We start from the raw sequence: 20,072 nt of genomic DNA, 5'->3' as shown, positions 1-20,072 counted from the left end.
AGGCAAAACAACAACAAAAAACAAGCTTGCTGCCTTTACAGACATGTTTCACAGGAATTTCTTTCAGCTGTTCTTCAAAGAGGAATTTTTACAATACTTACAGTGACGAAAATTAGGCCAGACATTTAATAAATACAATAATCAAACGATGCTAACTGGCAAAACTGGCATTGTTTTCTGTTTGCGATTGCCTTTTATGCAATGAGAATTAAATATATTATGAAACAACTTTGTGGTCATTGCAAGAGATGTGAGATCAGTAACTTGTAAACTGGCCACCAGCACATACCTCATTGTGAGCACATATCCTGGGCTGGGGTATGCTGGTCCTGAACCTGGCTGTGGCAGTTTGCTTTGCCTGCATCCCCACTTATTTGTCTCACTGGTTTAGAAAGCCATCATTAACCAAAGAGTGTCACGACACTTACACAAAGATTCTCTCTTCCTCTCTCTCATCTCTCTAAGATAGGCTTAATATTTTCACTATTTTTTAAAAAAAATTTGGGATAATTTAACAAAAACCAGTGGGAAAAAAAAAATCTTACACATTCTGTAGTGACATGGAGCCTAGCAGATGCCAACCAGATGGAAGATGTGAAAAATATGTTCTGTGAATTTATTGTGTTCTCCTCTGAAAGCTTGCTCATTTTAGCCAGTGATATTTTTACCTTCCCAGAAATTAGGCAGTCTGAGGTTTACCTTGTGATGAGAGTCTTAAGATGCATTCTTGCAAATTGGGAAAGCCATAACATAAGCCCTGCAGCAATATTCAAAATGCCCAGCCTTTTCTTATTGCTCTTGTGTATCAGCATATAAGCACTGAAATAAAAGAATCCAGACCAGAAAACGGAAAATAGAAATTATTTCCCACCTACATTTCTTTCTATCCAGTGAGTAAAATCCTGGCTTCCTTTGTCCTATATGAAATGCTGATATATTTATACATTTCTTTTTCTGCTAATGACCATCTTGACAGCAGCTTCTTATTTAATACCTGTGTTCTACTTCTGCTAACATCTCTTAGCTTAGGGAGCACATATTTCTGTGCACAAACAGTTAGACATTGTGATGGAGGGAAACATGCTTTTGGGGCAGAACGGACAACAGCCACAGCTTTTTGAGAGTCTGACTTATCTCTCAATTGGCCCTTACAGTGAACTGATAGAAAGAATAGGCAGGACTCTCAAAGAGTAATGGGCAAGGGATAATGGAAAGGCAACAGATAACTCAGAAAAATAAACAAATCAATACCAACCAGAAATGAAATAGGAGCAGACTAACCACATATTGTTAAAGGAAACCAGGGCTTTATAGAGGAGTCTTTAGCTTGCTCACCATCCTATGATGGAACAGTTAAAATATCTGGAACTATAAACTTTGCTAAAATCATATTGCTGCACTCTTACAAGAGATGAAAGTTATTTCCATCCAATTCTCAAAGGGAACTTAGACATTCAGAAATTAAAAATTGGAATCTGCCTTTGTAAGGAAATATCAATGTATCATAACATTTGAGAACCTAATTCAGTCAAAGTACCTTTTTCATGTTTCCCTTGGAATTAGTACATGAGAATCCTTGTATGCTGCAGAAGCCCAGTGGGTGAGTAAAACAGAAGCACAGAGCAGCTGGGGTTCTCAGCTGGTTGGCATAGGGCTTTGGCTTGGCTTTGCAGCAGCCTATGGAATGAATCACTTGATGCTACCTGTGTCTGGCCCTAATTAGCTGCAGAGCAACCTGGGGAGATCATTAAGCTCAGTAAGGGCAGAGGGAAGCACAGAAAGAAAGAAAATTGTGGAGGGTAAAGAAGAAAGCATTAGTTTGTTAGCTGAAACTATGCCTTGGGAGGGGGAACTTGAATGGCAATCACACTTTGGTTCGTGGACTGGGGCAAAGCAAAGTGTTACAAAAAGAAGAGTAAAGCTAGGAGTAGTTAGATGCTTGTCTCATCTTTGAATCTCACCTTTGAAATGACTCAGGTCGTTACTTCTTCCACGTGAAATAAATCGAGGGGCATCTGGATCAGTAGCTTTTCCATTCCAATGTGCAAATTTTGATAGTATTTATTTATTTATTATCCTCCTGCACCGTGCAAAATGACATGCAAGATGAGCTAATTAGACCCCAGAAGTGAATTTCAATTCTTTTCAGGTCACCTGAGGCATGAGCCAACTGCAGCACTTCATATAAACGAAGGGCTAATAACCCAAAACAAAATAGGAGAATCAGTCCTTTCAGCTGGAACAAAGAGTTTGGTATCTTTTTGTTCAGGACCTCGATGAGCTGAGATGGCCCATTCTTTCACAGACAGCTCTGCATTTCAGATGGATTCAATGTACCAGGGAAGTTAGGGGCGAGCTGAATCTAAGCTCAAAATGGGAATAGCAGCAGCTGCGGCCAAGCAATGAGAGCGCCTTACCTTTTTGTCTGTTTCATGTGAGCTTGGAATGCAGAAACAACAGAAACAGAAGCAACAAACAACAGCACGAAAGTAATGAGCCCCCAGTTAATGCACTCAGCAATAGGTTGTATCCAGAAGATTTCCATGAGTGGAGGAGGTGTGTTTCTCTGAGATTAGAAAGGTGTAAAAACAACAATTTGGTTTTCCAGGAATCCCACAGGATGGGACAGAGCTGAGATACATCAATAAGAATTGAATTAGATTTACAACGCTGCCCAATAACCTAATTATAGCATGGTTGGAGATGTATGGTAATTTATCAATAAAGAGAGTCCTATTGAACATGTTAGTCATAGGCTTCACACCACAGACAATTTTCATTAATCAAGTATCTAGATAGTTGCTCTCACCACTTATAAAGCAGAGTGAGCTAAGTTTCTTCTGTGGAGTTGGTCTGTCTCAGTCCCCAGACAGATAATGTACAAGTCAAAGAAAAAATAAAACATCCTTTTTTTTTTTCTTTTTTTTTTTTAATATGCAGGCCACGTTTGCAATATGTATGAGTTCAGTGACTCCAGTGAGTTTACAGCAGATGGGAAGTTAGCTCTGCACGTTACAGTCTGCTTCACCTATCTGTAATGTGAGCAAGGTGAATCCTACAGATAAAAAACATTTCATAGGTGGCAAATAAAACCGCCAGATGTTTTGAAGGAAGACGAATAAGGGTTGTCCAGCCATATTTAGAATCATAGAGTCATTATGGCTGGAAAAATACCTATAAGATCATCTAGTCAAGCCATCTAACCACTGACCTTGTCCCTCAGAGCCACATCTACACATTTCTTCAACATTTCCAGAGATGGTGACTCTACCACCTCCCTGGGCAGCCTGTTCCAGTGCCCAACCACTCTTTCAGAGAAGACTTTTTTCCTAACATCCAATCTGAACCTCTGCTGGTGCAACTTGAGGCCATTCCTTCTTGTCCTATCACAGTTACCTGGGAGAAGATGCTGATCCCCCACTTCACCACAACCTCCTTTCAGATAGTTGTAGAGAACTATAAGGTCTCATCCTGATCCTCCTCCAGGCTGGGCAGTTCCAGACTAAACAATCCCCATGGCTTTCCCTTGCCCAGAGGCCATCCCAGGGATGGAGTGGGCTTGGCCAGGCTGTGCTTGGCTGCTGCTCTTTGTGTAAGTTGGGTGCCCTCATGCAACAACTCCATCTGTACCTCAGTCAGTTTGTGTATGCTTTATCTATATTTACATGAAATTTGTAAAAAAAAGTGTTACAAAAAGAAGAGCATGTGAACATACAGCTCATAATTATAACATTAATCAAGAGGAAGATTTACTGCTCAAACTCATTGTGGCTCTGTGAGCCTCTTTTTTCTGCTTTAATGCAACTGTATTTGCTGACTTCACTTGAGAGCTGAGAATACAAAGCACAAGTTTAGCCAGGTGCTTTGTGTCTGCATCTCTATGCCTTGTGATAGGGGCTGAAGCCTGCATTTGTCAGTACTTGCAAAGTGTGCACTTCCTTCTCCCACTGTTTCCCCAGAAAATCCACTATTGGGCATTGTTACCTGTCAGCATGCTATAGGTATGCCAATGCACATATACAATGGTATATTGGCATGCTATAGGCGGCCAATGCACACCTGGACTTTCCATCTCACCCTGATGTTTCTCTAGAACTACCATTTTACTTTGAGGATGGCAATCTCTGCTCTGTGCCAGGGATACAGAATGAGCAAAGTATGCAAGTGTTGAAAGGTGGTGGTGCAGCTGCTGCAAGGAGTGAGGTTAGGGATCATACTGAAGAGATTAAATTGTTTGGGACACAAAATTTCCAATTGTAATGAGGATTTGTCTGTTGACTATTGTCGTATCATCCATCAGCTATTTCTGGCCCTAGGCAATGGCCATGCTGTTAGCCTGTTAATAACTTCTGCCTGCTTTCTTCTACTTTAGCTCATTGCTTTATTTTGCTTCAGCAAGTTTCAGCACCTAAAATAATGTAGTTAAAAATGGATGTGAAGCTTTAATTTCTGAGTGCTTCATACATGCGGATTCACCCACAGAAGTGTAAAATATCAACTGCTTATTTATTTTCTTCTTACTATTCTTACATGACATGTAAGGTTTGGCAGAATAAAATAACTGCATTTTTTCCTCGTTAGAGTATCACTTTTCTTTTTTTTTAAGCCTGAAAATGTTTCTTTCTCAGCTTCTGCTGTATGAGGCAGCACACATTTTATGTTCTTCTGATCTAGACTTTTCAATTACCTCCAGATCCCATAATCTTGGGACCATCCCCATTTCTGATTTTACCTTTGAACTTATCTGTCTTCTATGATTTCAGATTTAAGTACCACCAACTTTCCAGTTGCTTGTGGTCACTGAATGGTCTTTCCCTAAAGCTGAAGCACTTAGTTCATTAGTTCCTGTGTATGCGCTGAGGTACTGCTCAATGTTATCCTAGTGAGAAGACACAGTTCCCCCTGTCCAGTGCTGGGACAAAGAGAGCAGCCTCCCAGTGCCCACTCTGGTCTGGGGAGCAGGAAGAGATGGGGAGGATTGTGTCCATGTTGGAGATGAAGAAATCTTTCTCCATCCTCATCCTTTGAAATCACATACAATGACTAATTAGATCAGGACTAAAAGATTTGTACCAGTCCCATCAGAGGTGCTTACGGAGGGGATCTTGTGTACCTGTTCCTCTTCCAAAAGATTTAAAAAATATGTTTATTATGAAGCAGTCACTAGAACAAGCAAGGAATTATTCTGGTAGCTAGCACTGTGGTGGAAAACCCTTTATTTTGCTTTGTTCTTTTATTTTGCAATAGGAATTCTTTAAGTTGTACTTGTGAGTGAAGTTTTGATAACAATTTGACTCCTTTTTATCCTTTCATCATCATCTGCTGGAGGAAATTATTTGGGCACCTGAATACATATTTCTGTCTTGGAGATGGCATTTGCTGATGCCAAGCCAGCACTATGAGTCATGGCTCTCTAGTTGCACAGACAGTTTTACATTTATTAGCTCCTGTTCTTTCCTTCAACATTTACAGCTGAAATCATTTTCCCAATGGCTCTAACAAATCATTCTGATTCTCCATTAGCTGTAATGGTATTATTCTTCCACGGGAAAACCCTACATGTTTTGCAAGTTCTTAAATTCTCAAATTCTAGAAATGGAAAATATCTTCACTAGTCATGTGACAGAGGTCTAACAATTTATTTCTACCTGGAGAACAGTAAACACTCATTGATAATGACTAAAGGAAAATGCTACAGACCTCTAAACACTGTCATCTTTCACAGAGTCCACAAGACTAAAAGCAATAAGAATAAAAACTTTCCAAATTGTTCTTACATTGAAGATGCTTAACACATTCTAACTCATACTCTGAGCCCTTAGGATTTAGATAGGTGCCCCTTCCTTCCTTCCTTCCTTCCTTCCTTCCTTCTTCCTTCCTTCTCCTTCCTTCCTTCCTTCCTTCCTTCCTTCCTTCCTTCCTTCCTTTCCTTCCTTCCTTCCTTCCTTCCTTCCTTCCTTCCTCGTTCCTTCTTCCTTCCTTCCTTCCTTCCTTCCTTCCTTCCCTTCCTTCCTTCCTTCCTTCCTTCCTTCCTTCTTCCTTCCTTCCTTCCTTCCTTCCTTCCTTCTTCCTTCTTCCTTCTTCCCTCCTTCTTCCTTCCTTCCTTCCTTCCTTCCTTCCTTCCTTCCTTCCTTCCTTCCTTCCTTCCTTCCTTCCTTCCTTCCTTGTTTAATTTTAATTCCAAAAAAATTCCATGCCACTTGAATTTCTTCCAAATTTAGTTTCTTCTATCATTTTGGTTTTCATTCTATCTTGAATTAGTTTTCTTTAATTAAAGAGTTTACTGCACAAGAGAAATCCAGTGCATGCGCAGTTCTACTTATGGGATTATTTTTTTTCTATCTGAGGGAAAAATAGATAGTTTTATGATTGCAGATAATTTTCTGTAATGCTCTTATTTTATAGAAATCAATGGAAATAAAGATGGAATAAAATAATAGGCAGAAAAATTCCATGTTATAATCCACATAATAGAGCAAAAAGAAGTGAATTCATGCCTAATTTTGCTATAAACTTGCTTTTTCCTGACTTTGAAATAATATTGTTTGTAACCTTATTGTTAACGTTAATGCAAGTTTTTGCACTACCCAGCATCTACAGGGCAGATTTTACAGCTGCTTTATCCCATCTTTGACACTGTTAGAGAAGAGATTCAAAATGAGGCGAAGTTTCTAGTAAGTTGTAATGAGTAGCACTCTGAGGTGCAGAAAAGTCCCATGCTGTTTCAAATTCTTCATTCTGAAAATGAAGCTGAATACCTCCCCCCATGAAACTCTGTCTTTAAACTGCTGAGATTTCCTGATTTTTGAAGCAGCAGCTTTTTGTGATTTCATCATATTTTCTCTAAAGATAGAAGGGAAATGGAAAGGCACAGAAAAGTTAGGGTAAGAAAATGTAAATTTAACTGTAAGTTTAGGCTTTCAGGACAAATCTTTGGAAAGTGTATTTTTGTCTCCACAGTAGAGTTGAAGTGTGAGTGCATTGGTTATATCTCCTACAATGAAAATTCTTAGCATGCCTTGAATGTCAGCTGATAATGACAAGTAAACAGATCCAGTTCATAGTCTAGATAATTTTATTTTATTTTATTTTTTATTTTTTTTTGGCACAGGGCAAGGGCTGAATTTGAATTTCAGCGTATGCTAGGAAGAAAATACCCATCAGGATGATAGAACAACACAGTTCCTGCTGAGATTAAATGATTCATTGAAGACCTGTAAACTGTGATTCAAAGAGACATGAGATTATCTGTGTAATCACTCATATTTAAAGAAATAGCAATACCATATTATTTGGAACTGTTCACTTTTCCTGCAAAATATATATATTGTCCTGTCAGCACAGCCTGTCTGTGTCTGTAGCTCTTATGGCAGAAATGTGTTTCTGTCACTGCAACAATACAGCAGGGAGTGGATACCAGCGTTTTTACACCAATGTCATATTCAGCCACCTGCTTTGTCCATAAAACCTGTAATCTTGAGATGACTGACAGCATAGAAAACATTGGGAATTGTATCATTACCAAGGCAAGCATTTGACTTTTGTCCAGTTCGTTCGCTGCACTTATTTGTCACATAGATGATCAGTGGACTGCAGAAGAAGGCTGAGTTCTCCCACAGTATGAAAAGGGAGAGGGCACTTTGGTGCAGGTGATCCATCGCCCCACCCATGCTCCCACTCACCTGCACCCATAGTTGAGAGAGTTCTGCAGTACAAATACCCATATTACAAATGCCTACCAAGCACCAGTTAAATATAAATGAGCTCCCCATGCAGTATCACTTTTACATACAGAGCATGACTGTGGAAAATGAACATTTAAAACACTGCAGTTGTTGCACTCAGTGTTCTAACACAAAAATGTTTCAGTTCAGTGTCATTTTGAAACTGGAAACACTATGGACACACAGTCAATGAAGTTGTTGCCAAGCATAGTTCTGGATAGATGTCAGGTGTGAGGGTCTAGCACAGAGCCTCAGTAAGCATGTTTGCACCAATACTTTAGTGCTTACTTAACCTTTTTGGTGTACACATGATTTTCAAGGACCTTCTTAGGCTGATTTCAAAGTAAGACAAGTATCTTGAGAATATTTTGCCACAGTCATTGCACATTTTCTCCTTAGCTGTTTGTTTTCCAAATTCAAGTGAGAACTTGGCCAGACTCTGTTGCAATATCTTTCTTCCTTTCAAGAATCAAAGGAGGACTTTCAATGTCTTCACTACAGCACATTCTGCAACTCCACAGACTACACTTTCAATGCATAGAGTTAGCTCTAGGTAATCTAATCCAAGGAGGTTTGAGTTTTACATGATATGCATTACTGTGCTCTCTGAGAACCTCCAAGGAGACCTATGCTTTTCTGCAGCATCCTCTCTAACTGTTCCCCCCATTATATTCCAAGGTCTGTAGCTGTTTTGCCTTTAGTAGTTGGAGCTTTAGCGTACATAACTTTGCTATACTAGTTGACCCGCAATAACTTAGAAGGAAGTCATTTTGTTTTCTCCTTTTATTAGTGTCAGAACTGCTCTCTGGGCTGTGTTACAATGACAATCGCTTTTATCCAAATCATGTCTACCAACGACATGGTCTCCCTGGGCTTGATGTATTCAGCACCCTAAAGTATGGAAAAATCTGTGTGCCTTTCTACAATCCAGCTGGGAGAAATTTAGGTTGAGTTCTGGCTTCACATTGCTTTCATCCTGTGAGTATGCTGTAAAAAGGAAGGGGAAGGGATAAGGATTTTAATTTCCCTCCATATGGGAGACCGCAGGAATTCTGAGTGACTGAGGATACTGTATACCATTCTCAGCTTCTATCTCTCAGCTCCTCTGTAAGTGACTCAGGTACTCTGCAATTCAGAAAATCCTGCCTCACATAAATGTGGAATCCTAAAATTCTAGAGATGGGCCACAGCTGGCCCATGGATGTCTGCTGAGGCACTGAAGCTCTTCACCATGATATAAAATGTTTGTGTCATGCACTTTTTAGCATGATCTGAGCTATTAGGTATGCAAAGATCACTTGTGGCCTACAGGTTACAGCCCTTGGCTCCCAAAATGACCTAGGGGAAGCCCTGACACGCATTTCACTTTTCAGCTTTTGAAGCAGGCTGTTATCTCACATGCCAGTAAAATGACTCAACACACAAACTGATGAGCCATTTTCTCTGGTGCTCCACCTATTGGAACTGTTCTGCTAGATTTGATTCAGTTCAGTTTTGAGTTAAGTAATAACTGGTCTGACTGAGTCTATACCCCTCTGGTCAGTGCACTCTGCTGAGATCAAGGAAGCTGAAATCCCAATCCCTGCTAAATATTTAATGTTTTATGCATGATAAACAGCTCCCACAGGAGGGATTTCCAGCACAGAAGAGAAAAAAATCAAATCATCCGGAAGAGTGGCTTGAGCCTGGCCCTTTGACATTGCAGGGATGTTCTAATTTGATTGTCAGATCCAGAAAGGTAGAACCTCTCTTGCTTTTCTTCTTGCACTCAAAATAAGAATGTTTAGCTCTGAGTTTACAGATCATAATTGCAGGCAATAGGAGAAGACAGTGCACCTTTCACTAATTGGGTGAGTTGATTGTTCTGCTCTTCTATATTTTACTTCTGACTCCCTATTGAATAGGTTAGTGTGCTGCTCTGAAAATGCCAATATGCCCACACAGCAGAGCTGGAGTCCTTTTGGCAGCACACTGCATTGCAAGTGAAGAATACTTGAGGAAAATTTCTTCTGTCTTTGCTCAGGAAAACAACAAAATTTTGGAAAAGTATGTACTGTGTGAAGAACGGGACCTAATGCTTTATCAGTGTCTGAAATTAAGCATGAATCAACAAGAAGATGGAATTAAAGATGCTCCCATATTTTGCCAGGGAGAATATATGGTGAGTATGTCCTACTAAACACTGCACTAAGAAACTCATGACCATTTATTTGACTATTTGGATTCATTCTCATTTAAAGTAATTTTTAATGCACCTATCCTGGAATCTATGTGTCCTTCCACAGTTTCCTGTTGTTCCTATTTCATATGCAGTAATCAGTATCACAGAGCAGCCTCAAGTCATAAAAAGAAGATCCTTTGAAATGAAGCTCAGTTGGAAGGTGCTCTCCAGAAGCATGCTTAAAGTGATCTCATGCTAGTACTGAGCCCAGAGGGTTAGCCTAGAGCCTGTTGAAGTCAATCATAAGATAGACATTGTGCAGCACTGAGCACGGGGGATGCAGTTCTGTTCTGCTCATAAAGCCATTCCAGACTTCTTTCTTCCTACGGTGAGCTCACCAAGAAGTACTTATGTTTTTCCATACCATTTTCCTCAGCACTGCTTTGCTGAGAAAGCTGCTAAGGCCATCACTTTTGAGACTTGTTTCCCTCCCTTATTTCCTTTCCCAGTGTGCAACATTTTGGCAGTGGGATCTATTATGGTAGCGAGTTTGATCATGCTCAGAATTGAGCCATGTCTTCCAACTTCAGCCCCACCAGCTGAATTGTGTAGTAACTGCCTGCAGTAATGGACTGCCAGCTGACTACTTCCCAGACTTCCTCTTTGTGTTCAGTTTATACACTATTCAATCAGACCTTTATTTCTTAACTGCTCTTTTCTTTTGCATGAAGAAAGGGACAAGATAAGAAGCAGGAACTGATTGGTTTCCTTGATATGCTTCCTAATTGTATGGATCCAAATCAAATCTCTGCTTTTATCTACTGCAGGTATTGAATGAATAAAATTTCATCTTGAAGTGCTGAAACAAATGATTAGAATGTTATTTAGCTGTCAGGCACTCAAAAGGGTCAGAGGACAATTAATGCATAGTCTGACTGCAAATAGAATTTTGAATTATTCTGTTTATATATATATATATATATATATATATATATATATATATATATATATTTCACATTGCAAAAACTAAGATCCCTTCCTCCTATTTTCTGTTGCATGGATGGAAATGCCTTGTGAAACCAGGGAAATTTCTAATCAATCCTAATGTGATATGCCGCTGATGTAACTGAAGGCTGTGAATGCAAGATGACATCTGGGTGATATTAGCAGAATTTATATTAAATTAGGAGAAGATGAATATTTAGAATAATACGATGTAGAATCCTTTACCAGACTTCTGTGCAATAGAAGTGTGATTCTGTGATTCAACTGTTTGAATTACCAATGAAAAAATGGGTTAAAAATAAATAAGAATGTAGATTTTCTTCCCTTGCCATATAAAATCATAAAATATTATCACGGATCTTTCAAGAGATGATGTCAGTTTTGGAATGACTGCTGAATGTTTGGGCTGAATTCAAGAGGGTACAGTATTTTAGAACCTGATTATCTCTCCTAACTTGCTCTTTATCTCAGTGGGTAGAATAGAGGTAATAATTAGAGAATTAAGCTTTGCTCACTCACTCATGAAGTGCACAAATTCACTTGCTGTTTCATATTTATTTTCCAGCTGGAAGAGTTTAATTTATTTTGCTTTCTGCTGTGCCTACACCTGACCAACCAAAGCAGCTTCAAGAGGGTCCCACCGATCTCTGCTGTTTAACCCCTGTGTCTCTTCCTATGGCTTTCCAAAGGAGACTGCAGTCCTTTGCCAGAGCTCTGTAGATAGAGCAGTAAGGGAATGCCCTTCCTGTTGCCCCCGAATCTGATAGCACATCCACTGATGCATTCATATTCTTTTCAAAGGGATGAGAAGCATCGAGAGGAACCTGGCATTTATGGTGGGGAGTGCTCTCTGTTCAGCAACATTTAAATCTTATTCATATCCTTTTACGGCCGTAGTTTCTCATTGTCAGTTTCATAGATTGCAGTTGTTTTGCTTTAAAAATCTGACAGCATTATTTCCAACAGGCAGAAATAATAATATATCACTGAGCAATGCTGATGAACAATAATAATGTGTTCCTTTTTATTAGTGTTTTCTATCTGAATCCAGATGTTTTCTGTGGTCCCTGTAGGCAAAATGCTGTCTGTGAGAAACACCCTGCTGGCTGTCACAATGCAATGTTATCTTGTGAATAGTTCCTTAAATATCTGCAAGGTCAGAGAGATTAAATGTTCTCCTGGGAAATGCAGGAAAAGTAGAATGTCAGCATCACCTTTCATCCCAGTGAAAAGTTAAATGACATTTCCAGTGATATTGATTAGAGCATCTTTGAGTGTCAAAACAGAATGGTGATTTCAATATCTGCAATGAAATGCAGAGGCTGAAGCCGGAGACTCTGAGAGAAGACAGTATTCAATTTCAGAAGAAGTTTAAGACTGGGAATTAGAAAATCTCTTTCCTCATGCAGACTGGGGCTCATCTTTGGGAGCTGGGATTTTCTCCGTTTCTGTAGGTGAAACTGTGGGCTGAGGGAGCCACTTGCTACCTGAGGTACCTTAGGTCACAGAATCATAGAACGGTTGGAGCTGGAAGCAACCTTTAAAGGTCATCTAGCTCACCTCCCCTGCACTGAACAGGGACATCTACAGCTAGATGTAGATGTACACATCTGCCTTCTCCCCTTACTGGTCTGCAGACTGTTGTGCTGGGAAGAGCACTCCATTGGGAATGCTCCTGTGCTGCAAGGTCAAGAAGGACACTCCAAAGTGTTTGTGGAAGTTGGTGTATGCCATGTGAGACAAGTCATTCCCAGAAACCTGGATCTGTGGCTGGCAACACAGGCCAACAGCTATTGCATTACTGAGCAGACTTCTGAATATTGTGTACAATATTGCCAGTTTTACTGACTCAGGAGTTTGTATGGAAGGAAGGGCACTGACTCTCTCTCGGCCGGTTAACACATAATTTCTGTCACATCATGTATTTCCTACTGAGAATATTCCTAACAATTTTGCATTAAAGGGAGTGGCAAAAAGAAAAATGACCAAAGAATCTAGAAATGGGGAAGAAAAGGCAATTAAGAATGGCAGAATTTCTTCCATGGTATACTGACCCTTGGTTGCACTGTGGCCTGGTTAGATACCCCAACTCCTGTTGCAGATTCCCTGGCCAAGAATCCAGCCTGTTATTTTTTTATTTTTTTTCCTGAGGAGATCAGAAAAGTACTGAAATAGGGAGTTATGGAAGGACTGTTTTAACTTGCAGAACTGCAGAGCTGAGGTTTTGGCACTAGAAATGGTGTGGGTTTTCTTCTAATTTTTCTGATGACTCAAAGTGATGATGCTAGAAAAGGAAAGCTAGAGAAGAATAGAAAAAAGAGACTCTGAAACAAGGCTGAGGAGAGCACTATTTAAAGAGTGCACTGAGTGTGCCCTTACCCTACAATTAATACAAATGTATATTATTCTTTTGAAATACATTTCATGCTGCAATTTTAAAGCAGTAAAATTGAAACAAGTACATTTAACAATTCAAAGAAACCATGTTCACTTTCTAACTCGTTACAACTCAATTTGACTTCATTACTAATAACGTAATAAAATCTTAATTAATGTTCTGATTTTTTGAGTATTTGCATAATTGGTAGCTGGTCTTCTGTGCACCTAGCCTTTTTCAGTTTTGAGATTATCTCCAGGTTCAGCTCCCAGACACTCATTTGATCTTTTGTTGTCCTTCTTGACCTTCGTCTTCACACTCAAATGGCCATTTAGATTCTTCTGATTGCAGCCTAGGAAAGAGAAGGGAGGGGAGGTTTATCTTTAGCCTGGCCCTTCTGTAAACCCATATTGTTCCTTTGCTATTACAGAAAGAAATTGGGGTTGTAAAAGTCTGCATTACATTGATCGCCTACTGGGGTTCAGGGATGTAATGGGTTTTATTTGATTTCACTTACCCCAATGTAAATTAGAAGTAGCTGCATTAAAGCTATCAAAGAAGCAGCTGCATTATACTCGTGTAAGTGAAATAATAAGACCCCTTGCCTCTCCCACAGCAGTATCTTTCTTCCTTTGCTATACCCTCTGTTGGTGAGTGAGAATGGAAAAAGCTTTGTTGCACAAAAATAGCTTTTCTCATTCTTCTATGCACTTCCAGCAAACTTTAGTCTAGTAAACTATCAGGGTGATTACTGAAATTTTATGCAGGGATCACTGCAGCAGAGGGATGTGTTCTTGCCAAAAGAAAAGGCTCAGGAGTAAACAGAGAAGGGAACTGACAGCCTGGCAAGATGCCATTTTTTGTCTTCCTTGATTTTCTAGGACTTCGGTAGTGAGTGAAGTTTTTTCTTAGATATCCAGATACCCCATTTATTACAAGTGAGACACTGTCCTAAGCTGCTGATTGCAAGTCAGGAAGTATATTAGCAGGTAGAAGTGGAGGTGTTACAGAGGTGCGCAAGGGCAGCTGACACAACTTGCTGACTGGCAATGGGAAGCAACACACTTCAGCTATAGCTCACTGACAGCATTTAAAACAGAGGTGAGTTTAAGTCTTTGGACCTTTCAGGTCTAAGGAGGATTGAAATCTGAATGTGAATCTATGGCTGAAGTAAGCTCATGGCATCAGGATATGCTCTCAAGGTTAAGGCCACAGAGAGTAGATGCTGAAGAGAAGGATGGATCTGCTTCATCACTTGGGGTCTTTCTGTCCTACTAGTTCTGAAATATAAGCAAAGATATTGCATCTCTTGCTTTAAAAAATTGAGCATGGAGCCAGTGTTGATCTCAGTCCTGCAGAATCAAGAGCTAAGAAAATATATGAGTGTGGTCTCATGCCAACTGTTTTACATCATTTTCTAAAACTTGTGATGGTGTATAAATGCAAGGTAGGGTACTTTTTTTTTTTTTTCTTTTGGATGACACTCAAAGTGAGAGTCATTGCTCCTAAGTTTAGCTATCAAAACCTTGCATATCAAACCTAAGCCAGTCACCTCATCAATGGAGAGGGAAAGGCACTCACAAGCAGCAATTAATCTAATTCTAAAATTGGGGCCTGAGATAAGTGATCTGAATGTCCCTCTAGAGGGATCTATCTGACAAAAGACAGAGCACAGAGAAGGACTGTAGACAAAAGGCTTAATTTCAGACCTTTGAAGTTAGGGGAGACAATTCCATTCAGAAATTCCATTCAGGGTCATTGATGATCAAATAGCTGTAGAAAATACAGATGGACCTGGATGTCACTCTGTGTAAGAATGATTTCAGAATGGAGTAAAAACTGGTAACTGGAACTGGAAACTGAACATGTCAAGAAAGTTGTCCAGAATGATTTGGCATTTTGAAATAGCATATTGTCTTTGACTGACTTGGATATCACAGCTGTTATTAGAGAAAAGATATCTGGATGACTTTTTATGTGAAAGAAAGTGGAAATAACATCAAAACAGAGGTGGAAAGGCAGACCTAAAATAACCTAAAATACAGATAATGAGGAACTCCTCCCTACCGGCTGTTGCAAGTGCCAAGAGTGTAAAGCATCTCACAAAGAGATCAGACCAACTCACGGAGATTCAGACATGTTTTGCACTGACCAATACAACAGAACTGGAGTTGTTCTTGAGACCCAGCAGCAACGTCCAGCTCAAGAGAGCCCTAAAAGCTTAAAGCTGTAAGGGAAAATCTTCACTTCAGACCTTTCTTGTTTCCTCTACTCTATCCTGATCCCAGACTGTGGTTAGAAACAACCTACTGAAGTAGCTGCACCTGTAAAAGTCTTTTCATGCCCTTTGTATAGCACTTTAGATCCCACTGGATCATCTGTACCAGCAAATAGTTTGGCCTTGGAGGTGCTTGCAATTGGCCAGCAATACATGATGACATTGTCACATGTAGCTGCTCTTCTTACAGAGAAAATGACTTTTGTGGTTTATTTTAATGTCTTCTTCAGGCTACTTTTTGCAAATACTGCAGTGAATCACAGAACATGTTTAAGGTTTCTTCTTTTGTTGGCAAACTGCTGCTGTGTGCAGCAAAGCACCTGTACAACCAACAAAATATAATCTGTGCCATAGTCTTTTCCCATAAGAAGAACTTCCCAAATGAAGTTGACAATAAAGGAAATCAAGCTGATTTCAGAGATTTTATATCACAGAACATGCATAGTGAATTTCTTGATATGCATTTGTAGCTATCAGGGTTCCCTTGTATTGTTTTTCTTTCTTGCTTTGTTTATATAGCAGATCAGAAGTTCTTATAGCAACATACCTTTGGTGTTTCTGGTCAAAGTTGGCCAGAAAAAATAGAGAAGAAATTCTCTATTTTTGGAAAAAGAATTAGAAAATAACTTGTAGAAAATAGGTTATAGAAAGCCCTTTTAGAAAATAACATTGGTGGAAATAAAATGGTTTTCACAGATCTTCATAAGCAATTAAACTTCTGAAAGTTTAGTTGGACGATTCCTCTGGACTGTCGCTACTTGGAGTTTCTCTTCTCTCAAAAAGAATCTGAAAAGAATTTGTATTTAGAAGGAATAAAAAACTATTCTGAAATCCATTCTTTTCCCTCACATAATATCTGTTGTTTATGAATAGCAGTATTTACTGAATCTTCTCTAACTGAGGTTTATTAATTAGAGTGGCATTTATGAAGTAGCACGGTGAATACTTCCACCTTTTCTATCACATAAACCCGTGGTTTGACAAATGTCCGTAAAGACATAGAATTCTGAAGCACAAGTGCTTAAATTAGTAGAGGTATAATATATCCTAAGGGTGGACCACGATAGATATTTAACTTTTACTGATATGGATTATTGCACACTAAGATTTTGCGCACTAAATTATTTAGCCACCTAGCTCCCAATGACTTTTGGATGTTGAGTCTGAATGTATTTAAAGGCACTGAAATAGTTTTAGAAGTGCAGCTTGAGTGTGGTGCTCAGAGTCTGATCCATAGAACAAGAGACTGGATGGGGAACTAAGGGCAGAGATGAGCCAGTGCCCTGCCTTACTCCAGCACGGGAGCTTTTCTGATCTCTGGGGCCTGCTCCATGGGGGAAAAGCACTTTGTGTGTGTGTGTGTGTGTGTGTGTGTGTGCGCGCGCAGGCAGGGACTGATCAGCCTTCTGTGGCTGATTGCTGCGTTGGGTCTCTGGGAGACCAAAGAGCTCCTCAGGGATGCAAGCAACACTAGCAGTAGCAAAAAGCAAAATTTAGGAGTGTTCAGGGGACTGCAGCAATTTAAAATGCTGAGAACTGCAGCCTTAAAAGTGAGGCAAGGATTGGGCTTAGAGATTTACCATCATATTTCTTCTGTATAGCCCTGTATAGCAGGGCTGCCCCTCTGGCCACACACAGATGTTGGCTCTCTATGTGCTTGAGCTGGGTGTCCCCAGTGCCTGCCCAAGGAGCCCAGCTCTGGTACAGACATCTGCTCTGGAAATATCTGTGTTTTGTCAAGCAAATCTCGAGGTCTGACTCAGTGCTAGGTGGCTAAAGTCATCCCTTGGATCACCTCCACAAACACTTGCCATGTGCTGTGGTTAGCATAGAGTATGTTTCAGGACAAAAGAAATCAACAAAGAGAAAAATACATGTAGGATTTGTCTGTAGGTTGTGCTCAGCCGAATTTACATTGCACAGGTGTTAAAGATGCCTTGCAAATCTAAAATGCAAATTCATCACAATTTGAAACAACTAGACATAGCCTGAGTGATGTGTGGTGGCTTTAATGTGAAGGAGAAATGAGGTTGCCCTCCTGGCACTTGTTTTTGAGAACAACAACCTGCCTCACATGGCCGCCTGCCACGCTGAACCTGCTTGTAAGCGTATCTCTGCACCTCCAGCTTAATCTCAAGCATGATTCAGAGCACTGGGAAGCTGACACATTCACTGCCTGTCTCGGATGAGTAAGTCAAAGAATGACCATTATCTGCGTATGCAGGATAAGTGGGAGGAAATGGTGTGAGGCTGAGCAGCACTCAGGCACTTATCTTCCACCTGTAGCTGTGGTGAGAAGTGAAATCAGGTAATGACATGGTGCAGCTGCTGGAGGCCTTGCACTATGTCACGGTAAGAGCGCTGGCTCAAAAACATGTCTAAGGAAAGAAAGCTGGAATATGTTTATGCTGATGATAGGGAGAGGATGTCTTTTTCTCCTCTTCCCCAAATTTGGATAGGCTTTTTGGTTACTAAAAATAAGAAAAGCAGGATAAACTGAGAATGTGATCTGTAACTGAAGCCTGTAAGTGGAAAATGACTAGCATTAAATTGTAATTGTACAGACAAAGGCTTATTTATTGCCACTGACTACATTAAAAATCTGCAGTGCACACAGAAGCCAAACTTCAGATCTTGTCATGCTTAATAAAATATTGAATTAAGCAGAAGTGAAACTACCTGCCATATCTAAAAGATAGTCTCAATGCCCTTTCAATGCTTTATTTTAAGACCAAGTACAAAAGGTTTTCACCTTACTGTAATTAACTTTTTATCATTAAGATTCAGAAAAATTGAATTGTGTTGGACACAGGTCATCATAATGAGAATTTAATGGATCTGTATTACTATGCAAGTTAAGCTTTGAATATGTGCTAAATGCATTACATTACCATTGACCTATGCAAATTTCCATCTCTGTGACTCTTTTTCTTCACCGCTGCAGCATTAAGACCCCCTCTCTCTCCTCATCTCCTTAAACAATGATTTCCTCATTTTCATATTAATTGCATCAGTTAACTGAGATAATGCTCCCACTGAAATGAGCAATAGGATGAATCAATGAAATGGTGCAGTTATTCTTTTTGCTTAACCAATTTCACAGGACCTTCACAAAGAACTGCCTTAATTTGACTTTATATAATTGCTTATCATTAGGCACAGCAGCCCCATGAAGTACCTTTATTTATTTAAGTCTCATCTCTGATTGATGGAAAATTAGTCACTTGCATATCTGAGGAACACAGATTGCTCTGCTACCAGGCAACTTCGTTGTAGAATACCCTAGAGAACTTCAAAACAAGCAGCTGCTAATGCATGCTGCATATAAAATACCGGGAAACAAAGTGCAACAGCTAATGACATCCAGGAGTTCCTGTAGAACAACTGTGATGTCACCAAATTGCTTTACCTGCTCTTCCTAAATTTCCACCATGAAGGGAGAAAGAAAGACAGATGTTTCAGGAGAGGTTATCTATCTGGCTGAAGGCAGAGATAGACCCTGTGTGGCTTTAACGCTGATGGTGTGAGCAATGAAGGTTATAGCATTCCTCCTTTCAACAATAACAAAGCACCCTACATGGTTTGGAATGTGGTCATAAAGCTTTAATGCACTTCTCATTTTTAATATTCTTAAAGTATTTATTCAGGACAGCTCAAAGGAAATGTTCACGCTTCTCTCCTTTGTAAGGAAAAGTGTGTGTGTGGGGAGGAATTAAATTTCTAAGGCAAATTATGCTGCTATCATCAACTGACATACTCAGAAGGGATCTAGAAAGGATGCCACCTCCAGCATAAAAAGAGCCATAGCACATTATCCTATCATGGGATTTGAGCTGAAGGATTGCCTCCAGGTCTGCTTGCAGCACACTGTGTACTTTTGTCCCTATGGATGAGACTACCTGTCACCAAGCTAGATATCAGCAGTCATTAAATCCATATAGTCATAATATTGTTCTTTCCAGACATCAATACTGTGATTCATTTTCCTCCTTATATTAGCTTCCTCTCTAACTCCACACACACCCACAGTCCTCCTGCAGACCTCCAACCTTCCCCATCCGTCCAGGCTGCCTTGGTCCCAGCAGCCTGTCATCCTCCAATTTATGCCTTGAGTCAGCTTCAGCCACTGGTTCTGGAGTTAAAAAAACACCTCCTAATGAGCTGAAAGCAGCAGCTAAGCATTATATACTGATTATTTCTTCAGTGTGTTGTGCTTGGAGTTGTATTAAACACAAACTGAAGACAATACTGCCTTGGGGGCTTGCAGTCAGAAGTATTAACCTAGCAGTGATGGCTGCTTTCAGCAGTTTGAGATGGTTAATTTTTGGTTTAATTCCATCCCCGTTCAAACTCCAGATAAATGAAGAGCAATTTTGGCTTCATTTTATTTTCCTGTTTTAAGCCTAGCTATGACCCTGCCCTCCTGACACCTTCTGTAACATAACACACAGGATCAGAAAAACAGCTTGCCATTTGTGGAAAGACTGAGGCTTGAGAAATTAGCTTTTTGCATTTCTAATGAAATAT

The 20,072-nt window shown here is 39.9% G+C and overlaps 1 long non-coding RNA gene across 1 annotated transcript in view; it reads left to right on the top strand.

Annotated features, from left to right (window-relative positions):
* Window positions 1-8,071: 8,071 nt before the first annotated feature.
* Window positions 8,072-20,072, top strand: part of LOC116653394 — a 37,180-nt gene continuing 25,179 nt past the window's right edge. Inside the window, exons 1-2 of the long non-coding RNA XR_004307106.1 lie at window positions 8,072-9,574; window positions 9,748-9,885. This is a non-coding gene — a long non-coding RNA (uncharacterized LOC116653394). The remainder of the gene's footprint in view (window positions 9,575-9,747; window positions 9,886-20,072) is intronic.

Source organism: Coturnix japonica, chromosome 4 (assembly GCF_001577835.2).
Source record: "Coturnix japonica isolate 7356 chromosome 4, Coturnix japonica 2.1, whole genome shotgun sequence".
In the NCBI taxonomy this organism is placed as follows: domain Eukaryota; kingdom Metazoa; phylum Chordata; class Aves; order Galliformes; family Phasianidae; genus Coturnix; species Coturnix japonica.
The sequence above is the reverse complement of the archived record's forward strand: the minus strand, read 5'-3'. Positions and strand labels throughout refer to the sequence as shown.